A 16596-nucleotide genomic window follows, 5' to 3' on the forward strand; every position below is an offset into this window, starting at 1 on the left:
AAGCAATTAAGTTTATTTATACGTTTAGTTCAAAAATTAATAATACCATATGATCTATTTTAAAACACAATTTACGGTATTGTTTACAGTATTTGGATAGGTTCACAGTGTTTACGGATGACGTCGAGATCCGGTCACATGCTATGAGAATTTCTGTAAATTTCTTGTACAAAAGGAGTTTTTGTACTTTTGGATTCTTTCCTTGCGGCCAATGGAAGTGAAGAATTAACTGACGTTCTTACCTTATGTAAGCAGTTTGTATGTTATATAAGTAATTCATATATGTAGCGATTAATAACTAAGTACTTTCCGTTGAAATGATAATCCGCGCACATAGTTTACGATAAAGCGTCACATCCGGAAGCGGTTTTATTATTTCAATATGCGGTCCGTTGCCTCATTTTTATTTATCTTGTTATTTAAGCACGTTTTAATGTGCATTTTTACTAGCTAAACGCTAAAAAAAAAAAAAAAATCGTGGTGTGGCCGTTTATTTGTTATGTTTAGCATTTGCTGTTGTAGTAGTTACTTAGAATTTCGGCTTTTACAAAAATTTTGAAATATCTTTTTAGTCGTCGATGTTTTAATTGATCTCTTTCACTATTTATGTTGGACCTTTTTCTATATTACCTACATAGAAATTTGTAAATTTTCTAATAAAGAATATAAAGCTTTCAAATTGACTTTTGCAATATTTATGTACAGTTTTTATAATTTTTGAAGTATTAAATCTGATTGCTTAAACCTTATGAAGATTTCATTTATAACGCTTGAACTTATTTGGTATCTTGCTTAGAATAAGTGATAGTTCATGGGTTGGTATTATAGTCATTTATTATGCATCTTTTTCCACAGATTACTGTTTTCTAGAATTTGAACCATTATAGTAGAGTAGAATTTCGTTTCGGTGGGATTGTGCAATTCAAAATGCAGGCTTTCAAGTGACCACATTTTGTTGGAGGACTGCACTGTTCAAAATTTGATGGCTGTAGGTACTGTTGTTTTTTCACAATGCGAGAAACATTCATGCAGATTCTTTATTATTTAGTTCATTTAATATAATACATGGTGATAATATTTGATGTTTCCCTATGTTCTAAATTTTTGAAGGGTCCTCATGCTTTTTCTAAATTCTAAAAAATTTATCATCACTTAATTTTGTTACTAGGTGCTTTTATGAATTCCAAAATTTTGTCTTCCGTAGTTTCTGCCGCCTGATGCAGCCGTACAAGCTCTGGCACCAGTTCTGGGTTTATGTGAATAAAAAATCAGCTTTTCTAAATAGCACTAAATGTAATCTTATGTCCTATGAGTATCAAAAACAAAATATACTTTTAGCATATGGAGAGAAATTTTTTTTTTCCTCGTCAACATTTATTGTATAATCATCGCCAAACATAATGTCAACATAAAAGGTTTCCATACTCTCTGCTGTTCAATTACTAATATAAAAAAAAATAGTGGTTGATCTTTACATTATGGTAACTTGGCGATTCTTTGGCGAAAATTTGGCGACCAACTCTCCTACAGCAACCCTCTAATTTTTTTCCGCTGCCATTTTGTCTTCATGAAGTAAAGACATGTTTCTTTTCTTTTTATCTACTGAACACTTCTTCCAACAATCTACTAGCCGAATTACACTTATGCTAGAAATTTTATCTAACAAAACTGCATAATCATGACAAATATTCACTGCAAAATTCGGAAAAAGTGTACAATACCATACTCCTTACGCGTTTTTTAAAATAACACATACACATAAACCATGTACACGTCGACTTATTTTTACTTAAAAAACCATCCCAGAATTACACAAAAATGGCATTGCGCACACTCTTCACCATATCCATGTACACTGCTTTTTTCTCATAAATTAGAAAAATTTCACGAAAATACATGACAATTTTCTGAATCTTTAAACCCGGTAAAAAGAACATATATGAAATTACCTGATCATGAAAAAGTATATACCCTTTCCAAATATGAACATTTCCACATATAAAATAAATAAAATATCCAAAAACCTTCACCTCTAAATCATCTATTATATTATAAACGTCACCAACGAATTCATACCGCAAGCATTACAAATACTTAGTGTCAAATATTTAAATTATTTCCATGCACGTTTACTTCAACTAAAACGTATACCAAATTCCTACAAACATAAAATTCACAAAATAACTATCATTTAATTAAAAAATATCACTAAACCATGTACACGTCGACTTATTTTTACTTAAAAAAAATCCCAGAATTGCACAAAAATGGCATTGCGCACACTCTTCACCATATCCATGTACACTCCTTTTTTCTCATAAATTAGAAAAATTTCACGAAAATGCATGACAATTTTCTGAATCTTTAAACCCGTTACAAAGAACATATATGAAATTACCTAATAACGAAAAAGTATATACCCTTTCCAAATATGAACATTTCCACATATAAAATAAATAAAATATCCAAAAACTTTTACCTCTCAATTATCTATTATATTATAAACGTCACCAACGAATTCATACCGCAAACTTTACAAATACTTAGTGTCAAATATTTAAATTATTTCCATGCACGTTTACTTCAACTTAAACGTATACCAAATTCCTACAAACATAAAATTCACAAAATAACTATCATTTAATTAAAATATAATTAAATTCAAAAACACTACTTAAAATATAAATAAGCACAAACATTAAATTAATAAAAATTAGCTTACAATCCTAATTACTTTAAACTTAATCATTGCTAATAACAATTTTCCCAATAATACCAAATTACTTTACTTCCACCTTACATTTAGAACAATGCATAAAAATAATATCCTCAAATAATTAAAAATACTAACTTACCTAATCTTGATTATGTGTCCGATAAACTTTTCTTATTTCTGTTTCAGGATCTTTAAAATCATACTTATAGCTCACAGCAAGGTACCAGGTAAAATAAATAACTTAATAAAACATCTTTACTTCTATCTCGCACAACCTTAAAGAAATACTTATTACTACTCCTTTCAATTCCACTAAATACCCATTTCAAATTCAGTTTAGTGAGGGCCATGGGATCCAAAAATTAACGAACACTGTTTCACACAACACAGCATAAAGCCAAATACAAAATTTCCAGATTTTTTTCCCGATTTCCCACCTTTTCCGATTAAAGAGCTGTAATTCGTCCATTAATATCACATGACATATCCCATGATCTCTCATTTCCCTCACACAAAATAATGCGTAATCGGAACTGAGTACTGCTCACATTATTACCAAAGTCCCAGGTAGTAACCTTTATCGCCTCCAAAATGTCGCCAAACTACCAGTTACCATATTCTAAAGATCAGCCAAAATAGTTTAGGCATCCTCGCATGAGTCATTACTCAAGTTGTCATGTGTTGATAAACATGCGGTGATGAAAGCAAAATGTAATAAATGATTTGCTAGGTTGGCATCAGGGATATAAAATATTAATACAGTCAAAAGTCGTTAATTCGGAATGATCTATAATCCGGACATCAAAACTAAAAACTTTCTGCGCATGCGCCGCGTTGACACATGCGCAGAGGCGTTCACGCGTGCGCGTAAGACCTTTTACGACTGCGCATATGAGTGTGCGCAAGTGCAGAATACGTTTTCGCGTGCGCATTTTATGTATAATGGACGTATAAGCTAAAATTATCTAATTATCTATTTCAGTTAATGTTGATGATTGCGTTGTTCCTTAATTTTCGAATTGCATCCGGCTTATTATTTTTTGCAATTTTATAAAAGTAAGCTTAAACTTTCGATTATATCAAATAGAATTTCCGATATATATTTGTTAATATGTAAAGGATCTAAAGCGAAAGTATGTTTTGAAATCCGAAATCTGTTTATCAATTTGACGCTGCTCGGCGGCGGGCGCGTAATGAATGGGAAGTTGATTTATCAGCACTATCCTTATCTTCAGCGCAGATGTTTTTATTTTATTTGGCTTATAATTCCTTACCAAATGTAGTATTTCATCTCGATATGCTCCGTCTTTGATATGATTTAAAACAAGTTCTTCGTCATTATAATTCGCTTCCGATAGCGAAGAAAAGTGACAGAGGTTATTGAAAACAAAAAAATTTCGATTGACAAATTAGTCAGTGTTCTTGACACAGCAATTATAGGACTTGAACGGCGGAACTTTGTATCTGAACAAGAAATTATGTCTGTTTAATAGAATTAAAGAGAAAGTATTATCACATGAAACGAAGCAAAATTTAAACAACTTACATTGAAAGAAATGTTTAATAAAGTAAACAAATAAATATTAAGCTTTTTCTTTTTGCAAAATTTGATACCCTTTAGATCATAATTGTTCTTTATTTCATAAATTACGGTTTCATATTTTTAATTTTAGAATTTCTGCATGCCATCTTACGAGATTTAAACTGATGATCTATAATCCGGAAAAATCGATAATCCGGAATCGCCGAAGTCCCGACGAGTCCGGATTAACGACTTTTGACTGTAGTTGTAAAATCAGCGATGTTTCTATGTAGACTGTTTCAGTTTCAGATGCGTGCCAAGCAGATATGCAGCCATGGAGCCAAATTATTGATCTCACAAATTTATGCTAAAATGATTGTTCTTCAATAGCGAGGTATTTTATTTAGTGCTGAAGTGAAATTAAGAATCGGGATTCTTTAAGTGTTTTATTATGGGGGAAAAAAATCAATTGCGCATGCGTAAAGCATAAAAAAAATTCCTGAAAAATTCTTTTGTTGGTTCTTTAAAAGGTCCGAATTTTAGATCATTCAGGATATTTAACGTCATAATTCAAAGCATAAAAGTAATCACCAAAATATTTACAATACAGATGAGTTGAAGAAAAAATATGGTACTTTTCTGTTTCACCGGTGCAAATCTCGTCAAGCAGACTTTGTTGGCGACAACATACAGTATACACATAAAAAATGTTAACGAATGTTAGTCCTAAGAATTTTTTATTTTGAAGGCATAAACATTTTAATATGGTTTAAAATTTTGTAAAATGCCAATAAATAATGACAATAAATTTGTAAAAACTTAACCTTTAAAAATCGAATTCGGCGCGAAATGTATTGGAAGTTGATCTGTCAGCACTATCCTTATCTTCAGGGCAGATGTTTTTATTTTATTTGGCTTATAATTCCTTACTAAATGTAGTATTTCATGTCGATGTACTCCATCTTTGATATGATTTAAATCAAATTCCTCGTTGTTATAATTCGCTTCCGATAGTGAAGAAAGTGACACAGAGATTATTGAAAACGAAAAAATTTCTGTTGACAAATTAGTCGGTATTCTCGACACAGAAATTATAGCACTTGAACAGCGGAACTTTGTAACTGAACAAGAAATTATGTCTGTTTATAGAATTAAGGAGAAAGTATTATCACATAAAACGAAGCAACTTAAACAACTTACTTTGAAAGAAATGTTTAATAAAGCAAACAAGTAAATATTAAGCTTTTTTTTGTAAATTTTGGTACCCTTTAGATCATAATTTTTCTTTTTATTTCATAAGTTACGGTTTCATATTTTTAATTTTATAATTTCTGCATGCCATCTTGCCAGATTTAAGCTGATTATAATCCGGAATCGCCGAAGTCCCGACGAGTCCGGATTAAAGACTTTTGACTGTATTTGAAAAAGTAATAATTTTTTATAGAAATTAAACAACTTGCCAAAGAAATAACGATAATAATAAAAATTCAGTTACCTAATTAAGATTAACACAAAGGCATAAACTGCAAATATCACTTTAAATGTCTGAAAACATTTGTGTTTTGGACAGTGCCGTATTGATGCTTATTTTGCTGTTTTGCACTGCCCCGTAACCTTTCAATATGTGACAATCAGGATCAATAAAATTATAGCTAATATAGAAATGCTTAAATCCAGTCTCATTTAGCTCTTCAGCGCCATACCCTTTCCAAAAGTGTGAGTATATTATTGTGCCATCAATAATATTTTCTTAAGCAAATTTCTAAAGCAGTTAGGCACAGCAACTAAGAAACATTCTTTTGTTTCTTCTCAAATCCTGTTTCGCACCCACTCATACAAAAGGATACGACCAACATTGTTTTTTTTTCAACGCAAAAACAGGCTTTCATCAAATTCGACAATATTATCACTGCTACCTATTTAGACCAGCGATGGACATTTGAGAGTCGGAAGTTCAAATTTATATTGTTTTAAAAGTAATGAGACTTTTGAATATAAGAAAAAACTTCTGAAGTAAATTAATGAATATGGGATATGATTACATATAAATATGAATAAATACATCTTGTATTCTACTGTTTTGTGTTCAGAAAAGTTAAGTCCAAGGGAAAAAAAAAAATTGTAACTATTATATTGGGCAACTGAAAATTTTTTCTTCAGATAGAGAAACCAAATTTTTTCTTCTGATTTCTTTTATTTCTTTATGTTTATAATTATTGTTTTATTTTAGTAGAGGTAAAATGAATTGGAAGCATATTCATTGATCTACAATTACATAAAAAATCTTTGAGTGAACTACAAATCATTATTTAAGAGAAAATCGAGTGGCCTTGTGTTTTTTTTTTTTTTTATTTTTTTTAAAGCCTAAAGGGGCAGTTTGCTCAGAAGGGCTATTTATTTCATTTAGTGTTGATTCACTATAAACATCGAATCACTTTTTTAATTGTTGCCATCAAATATTAGAGCTCTGTGTTATATTTATAAAGAAGAATCTGCATAAATGTACGTATGTTTCTCGCATTGTGATAAAACGGGTACCTAGAGCCATCAAATTTTAAATAACTCGCATCTCAACCTGAATATGGTCATCTAGAAACCAAAATTTAGAATTTCTTTTACCATCTTTTTCATATTTTGTAAAGCATTTATGGGTTTTTGGTTAAGAAACTCAACAAGGTACTATTCGGTTTCGAGGGCCGTAAAAAAATTGCAGCGAAAATGTACACGCAAAAGCACCAAATCTAGCAAATGCTCCCATTTAACAGTGCGCCAAATCTAGCGTACGTGCTGATTTCGGATTGCGCAAGTTTATATAGTTCTATATTTCTTAAGACGCCATTGAAATACTAGTTTAATTTTTAAATCCTTTTTTGATATCCTATGGATTGAACAATTTGGAAACTGCCCATGACGAAAACTAGGCAAGAGAATTTTGGGGAATATTTGGTTTTTAAGAATTATTAAGGATTTCTGAAAATGACCTGTAAAATAACTGTATTAATGTAAAATGTTGGGTACTCTTCTGTTACTGGGACCAGAACCATGAATGTGTGTATATGCACATACAGTGGTGGCCAAAATTGTGGACACTTTTGGAAATTTTTATGTTTTTGAACTTTGTATGCTTATAAAAAATCTTACGTTTCGCAAAATGCAAACTTGTATATATCATTTTAAAGAGAATTTATTACTGAATTCAATACAAAGCACAAAATTCAATTATTTGCCATACAAAAAAAGTTATATGTACTCTAATATAAATAAAAAACACAGTTATGCAGTGGTTTGTAATGTCTAGCTTTCCTGGCCAATCACTGTTCTTGTTCTGAGAACCAATCACATGTTAGTAACTGCCAGTAGAAGCTGACATCATGTTTACACTTGAAACAATTCATTATTTTGCTTTGTTCTGTAGAAGGAAGACCTGTTTCTTATACACTGCATTTACAAGTAGGAATTTTTGTAAAAATTTTTAATATTTAGTCAAGAAGCAATGACATCAAAGAAAAGAGTACATTGGACACCTAGAAAGAGATGTAATATTATTGTGTTACAAGAAAGTGGTCTTTGCTATGCTGAAATTGCAAGACAGGTGGGTGGTTCAGTGACTACATCTGGAGTCCAAAAGTTTTGTTTACGATATCAGGAGACAAATTCAATAAAAAACAAAGAAGGAAAAGCCCGAAAAAGGTGCCCCACATCTATTGATGACAGAAGAATAAAAAGACTACGTCTCCAAGATAGAAAAATGTAATCAGCGGCCATCAGAAATGATCTGAATGATGCTGGTGTTTCTGTCACTTCAAGAACAATCAGGAGAAGATTAACAGATGTTGGACTGAGAGGTAGAATTCCACGAAAAAAGCCTTATCTTAATTTTCAGCAGCGAAAAAAAAGACTACAGTGGTCAAAGGAACACATTAATTGAACAGATGATCAGTGGTCACAAGTTATATGGAGTGATGAAACCAAGATATCGTTTTCCGGTAGTGATGGGCGAAAACATGTAAGACGTAGAATAGGACAAGAGCTACATTCTGACTGCATTCAAGCAACTGTAAAGAACCCAGTTAGTGTTATGATTTGGTCATGCATGTCAGCAGATGGTATTGGTCGCCTTCATGTCATCGATGGGACACTGAATGCTAGAAAATACATTGACACTATTCTAGAACGAAAACTTCTACCTTCCATCAGAGATCTCTTTCCCAACAATGCTTCGTTTATTTTTCAGCAGGATTCTGCTCCTTTCCACACGGCCAAAGTATCGAAAGAGTTGTTTCGTACAAAGAGCATTAAATTGTTGTCATGGCCAGGAAACAGTCCTGACCTCAATTCTATCGAAAATTTGTGGCACCGTTTGAAAACTCTTGTCCGAATGAGGTGCTCATCAAATAAAAGGGAACTAATTGAGGCTATAATTGTTTCCTGGTATCATGTAATAATGAAAGAAGAGCTTAAAACTCTTGCCGGCTCAATGAAACGTCGGTGTGAAGCTGTAATCAAAAATAAAGGGTACCCTACTAAGTACTGATAACTCACTGCAATCATCACTATCTAATGTATATCAATAACTATTATTGTTTAACTTTTTTGTATTGCAAATCATTGCATTTTGTGTTTTGTATTGAATTTAGTAATAAATTCTCTTTAAAATGATATATACAAATTTCCATTTTGTGAAACGTAACGTTTTCTATATGCATACAAAGTTCAAAAACATAAAAATTTCCAAAAGTGTCCATAATTTTGGCCACCACTGTATATACATTTTTGAATATACTCACCCACATATACGTAAGTGCATACATGAGCACATGCATTCATTCCTGAATCCGGTCCCGATAACAGAAGAGTATGAAATTTTGTTTCGTTGATTGTAATATGTTGTATATTAATGTAGGTTGCTTAGTAGGATTCATATTTTACGTGTGAATGTATGTACTAGTACAGTCAAAAGTCATTAATTCAGACACCCATAATCCGGAATGATCTATAATCCGGCCCTCAAAGCTACAAACTTTCTGCGCATGCGCCGCTTTGACGCACGTGCAGAGGCGTTTACGCGTGTGCGTAAGACCTTTAAGGCTGCACATATATGTGTGCGCATGCGCGTTTAATGTATAACGGACAGTAAAAGGCAAGCTAAAATTATCTAATTCAGTTAATGTTGCAGATTGCGTTCCTTAATCTTCAAATTGGATCTGGCTTATTATTTTTTGCAGATTGTTAGAGCAATTTTATAAAAGTAAGCTTGAACTTTCGATTATGTCAAATAAAATTTCCGATATATATTTACTAATATGTAAAGGATTTACAAAGTGAAAGTATGTTTCGAAATCCGAAATCTGTTTATCAATTTCACGCTGCTCTGGGGAGGGGGGGAAACGCCATGACGCGTAATGAATTGGAAGTTGATCTGTCAGCACTATCCTTATCTTCACGGCAGATGTTTTTATTTTATTTGGCTTATAATTCCTTACTAAATGTAGTATTTCATGTCGATGTACTTCGTCTTTGATATGATTTAAAGCAATTATAGGACTTGAACAGCGGAACTTTGTAACTAAACAAGAAATTATGTCTGTTTAATAGAATTAAAGAGAAAGTATTATCACATGAAAGGAAGCAACTTAAACAACTTACATTGAAAGAAATGTTTAATAAAGTAAACAAATAAATATTAAGTTTTTTCTTGTAAATTTTGATACCCTTAGATCATAATTGTTCTTTATTTCATAAATTACGGTTTCATATTTTTGATTTTGTAATTTCTGCATGTCATCTTACCAGATTTAAACTGATGATCTATAATCCGGAAAAATCGATAAGCCGGAATCGCCGAAGTCCCGATGAGTCCGGATTAACGACTTTTGACTGTATTACATTAATATTGGATAATTTTTTGCAGTGTGTTCTGGTGATTTTCTGGGTAATCATGGGCTAACTAGTGAAATTTTTGGTAAAATCCTAGTATAAGGTGCAGCCTTGGCACGATTTTGAAAATTATCACCAACACCAAAATGACCCGTTTAACTACTCATAGTGTATGGCCCGTTTACTGCTTATCATAAATTCGCCAAAAGTAGCCAAATCCCTTGTGCACCGGATACTAGGATTAAACCAAATTTTTATATCCATGGATTTAGCATTACATTTTTAATAAATTTATATCGTATTAAATTACATATCCTTGGATTTAACATTAGATTTCAAATAAATTTTCACCATGTAGATTTATATTAGTATCCCTGTTCCCCAAAGAATGCTATCAGGTACATAAGTATTTATGTTAACGTAGCTAAACTAACAATACATGATACATTTTGTAAACCATCCTGGATAATGGTGTTAATATATATTTCCATTTAAAGAAATGGCATTATGATACGTTTTATTTTACATACGACATTTAAGTAGCACATTTCTCAATATAAAAAAAAAAAGGATTATTCAGTATCAGCTATCTTTCAGAACTAATGAATAATAAATACAGTTAAAAGTCTTTAATCCGGACTCGTCGGGACTTTGGCGAATCCGGATTATCAATTTTTCCGGATTATAGATCATCAATTTAAATCTTGTAAGATGGTGTGCAGAAATTCTAAAATTAAAAATATGAAACCATAGTTTATGAAATAAAGAGCAATTATGATCTAAAGGGTATCAAAATTTACAAAAAAAAAAAAAAAAAAAAAGCTTAATATTTGTTTACTTTATTTAACATTTCTTTTGATGCGTGCATGCATAAAGCATACATTACGCATAGTCGAAATTAGAAAACTGCAACCAGAAAACTATTTGATGTGTATTTGTGATATTTATAATGACTAGGAATTTGATTTAAATCATATCAAAGACGGAGTACATCAAGATAAAATACTACATTTAGTAAGGAATTATAAGCTGAATAAAATAAAACATCTGCCCTGAAGATAAGGATAGTGCTGACAGATCAACTTCCAGTTCATTCCGCGACGTCATTAAAGAAAATATTTTGCCGGGATCCGTTATTATTTCAGACTGTTGGAAATTGTATGATTGCCTCAGTGATGAGGGTTTCATGCACTTTCGTGTTAATCACAGTCTCGTTTTTAAGGATCCCGAGACAGGTGCTCATACCAATTCAATTGAGGGCAGGTGGAGCGCCAAAAAAAGAAGTTTGAAGGGTACTCGGCAGGTAAAAGATGAATTTGATTCGTACCTGACCGAGTACATGTGGCAGAGAAAATATTCACATTTATCTGCGAGTAATCGCTTTTGGCAGTTTCTTAGGGAAATTAAAACTGTTTATCCGCCACAATCAAAAGATGAATGAATGAAAAGGTAAGATTCATTTTTGTAATTTTTTTTATAGATTTGTTAAAATTTCTGAATTGATTAATAAAGATGTTAATTTAAATATAAATAACAATAAAAGCAATTCTTATTACATGTAAGTACATTATATGTGGTTAAGCACGTGGTTGAAATGAGCGCGCCATTTTGAATTTCGTCTCCATTCTAGTGTACACTTTGGTACTTACGTATTATCGCAACCACGTTGGCGCGATTTGTAAGTTTGAGTAAAAAAGTATGAATAGAAAGAAAATGTACATTTATTAATTACAAATAATTTTTAATACAGTTTTTTATATTATTTTGTTTTAAAATATAAAATAGCAATTAAACCCTTCCGGTTTCGAATTTAAATAAGTTGCAGAATTATAATTTCGGCGGAAATCTTTTGGCTATTGCTTTTAGCACTGATTGAAAACCGTATTCGCCATAACCATGTACACGTCGACTTATTTTTACTTAAAAAAAATCCCAGAATTGCACATAAATGGCATTGCGCACACTCTTGACTTTATCCATGTACACTGCTATTTTCTCATAAATTACAAAAATTTGCACGAAAATTCAGGAAAATTTTGTGAATCTCCACATGCTCTTTTTACAAAACTACATATAACACGTAGGGTTGCCGTAAGTAGGGTCGCCAAATTTGGCAATTTATGCGAATTTTGGTCTGGTTGCGTTAATGCGTAAGTACCTACACTTTTTGTAATATTTAATTTAGTTATAAACAAATGCAGGTTTCTACTGTTTATTAGAAGCGATTAATAACAATGAAACTGCTTTTTATTTTTTTACTATACTATTGCTGAGGTTTCAGTCGATGGAAATTTTGAGTTTTATTTTCCTTTTTTTCTGCATTATACGACATTCAGCTTAAACACAAATCGATGCTTTCCGATAATTTATTGCTCATTTACTGCTTATTACAATTTCTTAAATTTCGTGATACAACGTTTTACTCCATTTTGCTGCTGTCTTAAAAATGGTATATGATACATATTATGAAAACTTTTAATATTGTTGATCCTATAAAATACATAGCTATTAACTCTCAAATACTTTTTCGTTTTTTTCTTGAACTCCAGTTTTAAATATTTTTGCATGTTTACAGGTTGTTTAGGTATTTTTGCATGTTTACATGATCTAATTTTTTGCATGTTTACAGAAATAGTTAAAATTTGCCACCATCTACTATGGTAATATGATGAGTTAGCGATTTTCTAAAATGTACGAAAACAATCGATTTGAAGATTTTTGAAATTGTGCCAAACTGGACCGTAATATGCAGTTATAAAATATTTCTCATTACTTTAATCAGTATCTCTAGTGGTATTTTAAGCTTTTCGAATAAGTATTGGAAACCTATCTTTTTTTTTTTTTTTTTTTTTTTTTTTTTAAGGAAGTAAGCAGAAATACATAGCCATGGTTTACACTAATATATAGTTGCTGTAGAAGTAACAGAAGGGTTGATAGATTTTGTCTAGAAATTTAAATTCTGAAGATATTAAATGTAATGTAATTTTTTAATAGAAGTTCATATAATGATGTCCCACTTCAGTGTTTAAAATATCCACTCGTCAAAGATCTTTGTAGTTGCAAAATTTTCCTGTAACAATTGTTATAAAAGTATCTCGGATTTTATACAGTTTATTGTAGTAACACTTTGGTGCAACTGTTTAAAAATAGTTTATAAAACACCAGGAGAATATGCAGAATTGCCCACTGCTTGACGCGTTTTTAAGAATTTTCACTTGAAAAAAAAATCCTAGAATTGCACAGAAATGGCACTGCGCACACACACCCTTGACTTTATCTGTGTACACATCGACCTATTTTCACTTAAAAAGTAAACAAAAATTGACAAAAATCCAATTGTTTTTACCCTTGTAAAAAGCGGCAAGCACTTTACCAAATATTTTCAAAGAAAAGGCATCATTCATTATAGAAAATTACGTTTGAACAACCAATGAGATGAAATTATGCTTTAGCGATAAGTCGGTAGCGAAATAGTGATGCAGTCATCCATTCAGTTATGTTTAGCAATTTTTATATAAATTATAATAATGATCTGAAATAGTTATTTACTCTTATGCTTCCATTCAGTCATGTTTAACCTTTTTCATGTAAATTACAATAATAAAAAAGTATTATATGAAATTAACCTTTCATCTAAATTAAAACATCAATCTTAAATTGTTATTTACTATTATACTTCCTTTTTTACCGCAATTATTAGGGTTGCTGCAATTATTTTTGGCAACATTGGCATCAACAATAGTTTAGCGATTTTTTACAGCCCTCGAAACCGAATAGTAACCTTAACGATTTTAAAGTGAGCAGTGGCAACGCTGCACAGAAATTTTTTTTTATCTCCAGCATGCGATACTGTGTATCAGAAATTTTAAAGATACGCTCTTTTAAATATTTTGTGATATTGCTTTTGAATTGAATTTTGTGGTTTAATTGCAAAGAACATGATATTTAATAAATAAAGGTAACACACAAACAAAACAAAAAAATGCTTCTTCAGGCATAAAATAATTTTTTTTTAAAAAAATCATGAGCAGTCTTTTGGAAAGGATAAGTTAAATGATATATGTTAATGTGCTTTGCAGAAAAACTGTTATTCGAAAAAGAATATTTATTTAAAAATAAGCTTTTGACTTGTTTAGGCTCTGACTTAAAAACCAATTTTCTTTCTCCACACAATTAAAATAAAGATCAAAATACTGAGATGATTCGAATCTTTGGATCCTTATCTAAGAAATCGTTAAACATTTCCCCTAAATCCTTGGAATAACTACTTTTACTGATGCTCACTATAGAAGAATTTAAAAAAAAAAAATAAAAGACTGTGATTGCAATTTCAGTGGTATTTGAATAATCAGTATCTCTCATGATGGCCCTGACTGATACACTATTTCAGCATGGTATGCAATGGAATATGCGAGAATGTTTTTAGTACACTGTGCATCATTGAAAATTCTATAAACTATCTCTCGAATCATCCCGATAATTTAGGACGTAGATAATGAAGTTCATCTGCAACATTGAAAATTCTTGAAACTAACTCTTGAGTTGTCCTGATAATTTTGGATATAGATAATGAAGTTCATGCCCATCAATGAAAATTCTCGAAACTACTTCTTGAATCGTTACGATAATTCTTGACGTATATTAACTTTTGCTAATAAATCTACTAGTAGTTCATAGTGGACCATAAAAGTGCTTCGTCGAGCACATATTTCATCTGTCTACCAGCCAAACTCTTCAACCTAGCTGTTTAATTTTTTAGCTGTTTTTCATATACATGGTAAATCAAAACTAGTGTTACAAAAAGAAACCGTGTCATTACTATAATGAATTTATTTTGCAAATGCAGATATAACATGAATGCATAACTCTTCATACTTCTATGGACATGCACAGATGTTCGATATGGGGTTTTATTGTAACATGGCACATGTCTGCATAATATTTTAGTTCTTAAGCACTTGCTAAATAGGTGTACAAATCCACTATATTCTAAATACTAGACCCATAAAGATGGTCAAATGACTTCCCGTCGCGTCTTGAATTTCTAAGTAAAATTACTCCGAAGAAAGTTTAAAATAGTTTTGTCAGCCTAACGGTTACATAGTACAACTACCTAATTTGTGCACAGAAAATAAATTTCAAATTGAGTTTGAAATGGAGTCTGTAGGCTGGAGATGCTTTAAAAATTAAAAGATCAAACTTTAAAAATAAATATTTATGGGAGTAAAATTTCACATTATTGCCTGAAATTTGTAGTAATAAGCAGTGGATCCTTGAACAACTTTTCATCTGGCTATTAAGTTTCCATGAAGGACATGCAAGACGTACATAATGATCGAAAATTACTAAGGTAAAAAATATTAACAAATAAAAAAAGTGTAATGTTGATATCAGAGTCGGGGCAACTATAGAGCGGCAGTACTAAGGGGTGAAAAATTTTAGAGTTGGCAGCAAAATGCTTCTAACGCAGTGCGAGGTAGAGAGAAAGAAGGACATCAAATGAGAAATCGAAAAGTATGACAAAATATTACAAGTTAAAGAGAGTTCACCAATATCTATAAGCCGATTTTGACAGAAACGTTGGAGAAGAGAGACATTTATGTTCTGCTGATCCCTCATTGCTTAATGCAGCGGTATTCTTATGAAGATTCCATGATTAAGGTGTAAGATCTCTATCTGGAATAACATTTGATAAAATGGGAATTAAACATCGTGATTAAACTTTAATTGTTGTCAAACCAGTGATCCTACTACTCCAAATATTCCAGCATGTAAACAACCATTGGTGAAGTAAATTATGATCTTAGCCTAGAATTACCAAGGAATTATTACTAAAGATAAAGTTTAATGTGGGAAAAGTGTTCATTAAGAATATTATTGTGAATGGCTGTGAAATCTGTAAAGCAATTGCATAAAAATATTTGACTTGTTTAGGGATAGAAAATGAACTTTGAAGGAGTTCCACAGAAAATTGAGGCAACTAAGTAAAAGGCTGAAGGTTCACTCCACCAAAAATAAAATCACAGTAAAATTCTTCCACAGATTAAAGGATCTCTATATGGATTGTGAAACAGATTACTTCAGCAGTTACTCACGTCATTCAAGGACTGAATAAATGTAGTACCCTACAACAAATAGCAAAACTTCCATGTGGATAACAACTGTTGTGAACAATGGGATCACACAGGAATGTAAGCAGATATTGCCTGAAGTAAAATTAACTTAAGAGAAAAAATATTAGTGAGAATAATTAAATAAAAATATTAATATTGCATTTTAGATGAACTTCGTATTAGTGTATTCCGATGACCATTACTTGTTCAAAAAGTGACATAACCGGAATAGTAATTTTTAGAAATGTTTTCAGAAATTTGAAAAAAAATTTATTACGTACGTAATTTCAGAAATTAAATCGATTAATAAAGAAACATGGCACTGCATGATTTCTATTTCAAATTTCATTAGAATTAAAAAATTAAAC

General features: G+C 31.3%; 1 protein-coding gene across 2 annotated transcripts in view; it reads left to right on the top strand.

Annotated features, from left to right (window-relative positions):
- The first annotated feature begins 16 nt into the window (after positions 1-16).
- LOC118187985 (GA-binding protein alpha chain-like) overlaps positions 17-16596 on the top strand; it is an 89468-nt gene continuing 72888 nt past the window's right edge. For both annotated transcript variants that reach the window (XM_085811627.1, XM_085811628.1), the window contains exon 1: positions 17-247. The gene's annotated coding sequence lies outside the window, so the exon portion shown is untranslated. The remainder of the gene's footprint in view (positions 248-16596) is intronic.

This window comes from Stegodyphus dumicola, chromosome 2 (assembly GCF_044657685.1).
Source record: "Stegodyphus dumicola isolate Sdum_Otavi_A_Nest chromosome 2, ASM4465768v1".
Classification (NCBI taxonomy): Eukaryota; Metazoa; Arthropoda; class Arachnida; order Araneae; family Eresidae; genus Stegodyphus; species Stegodyphus dumicola.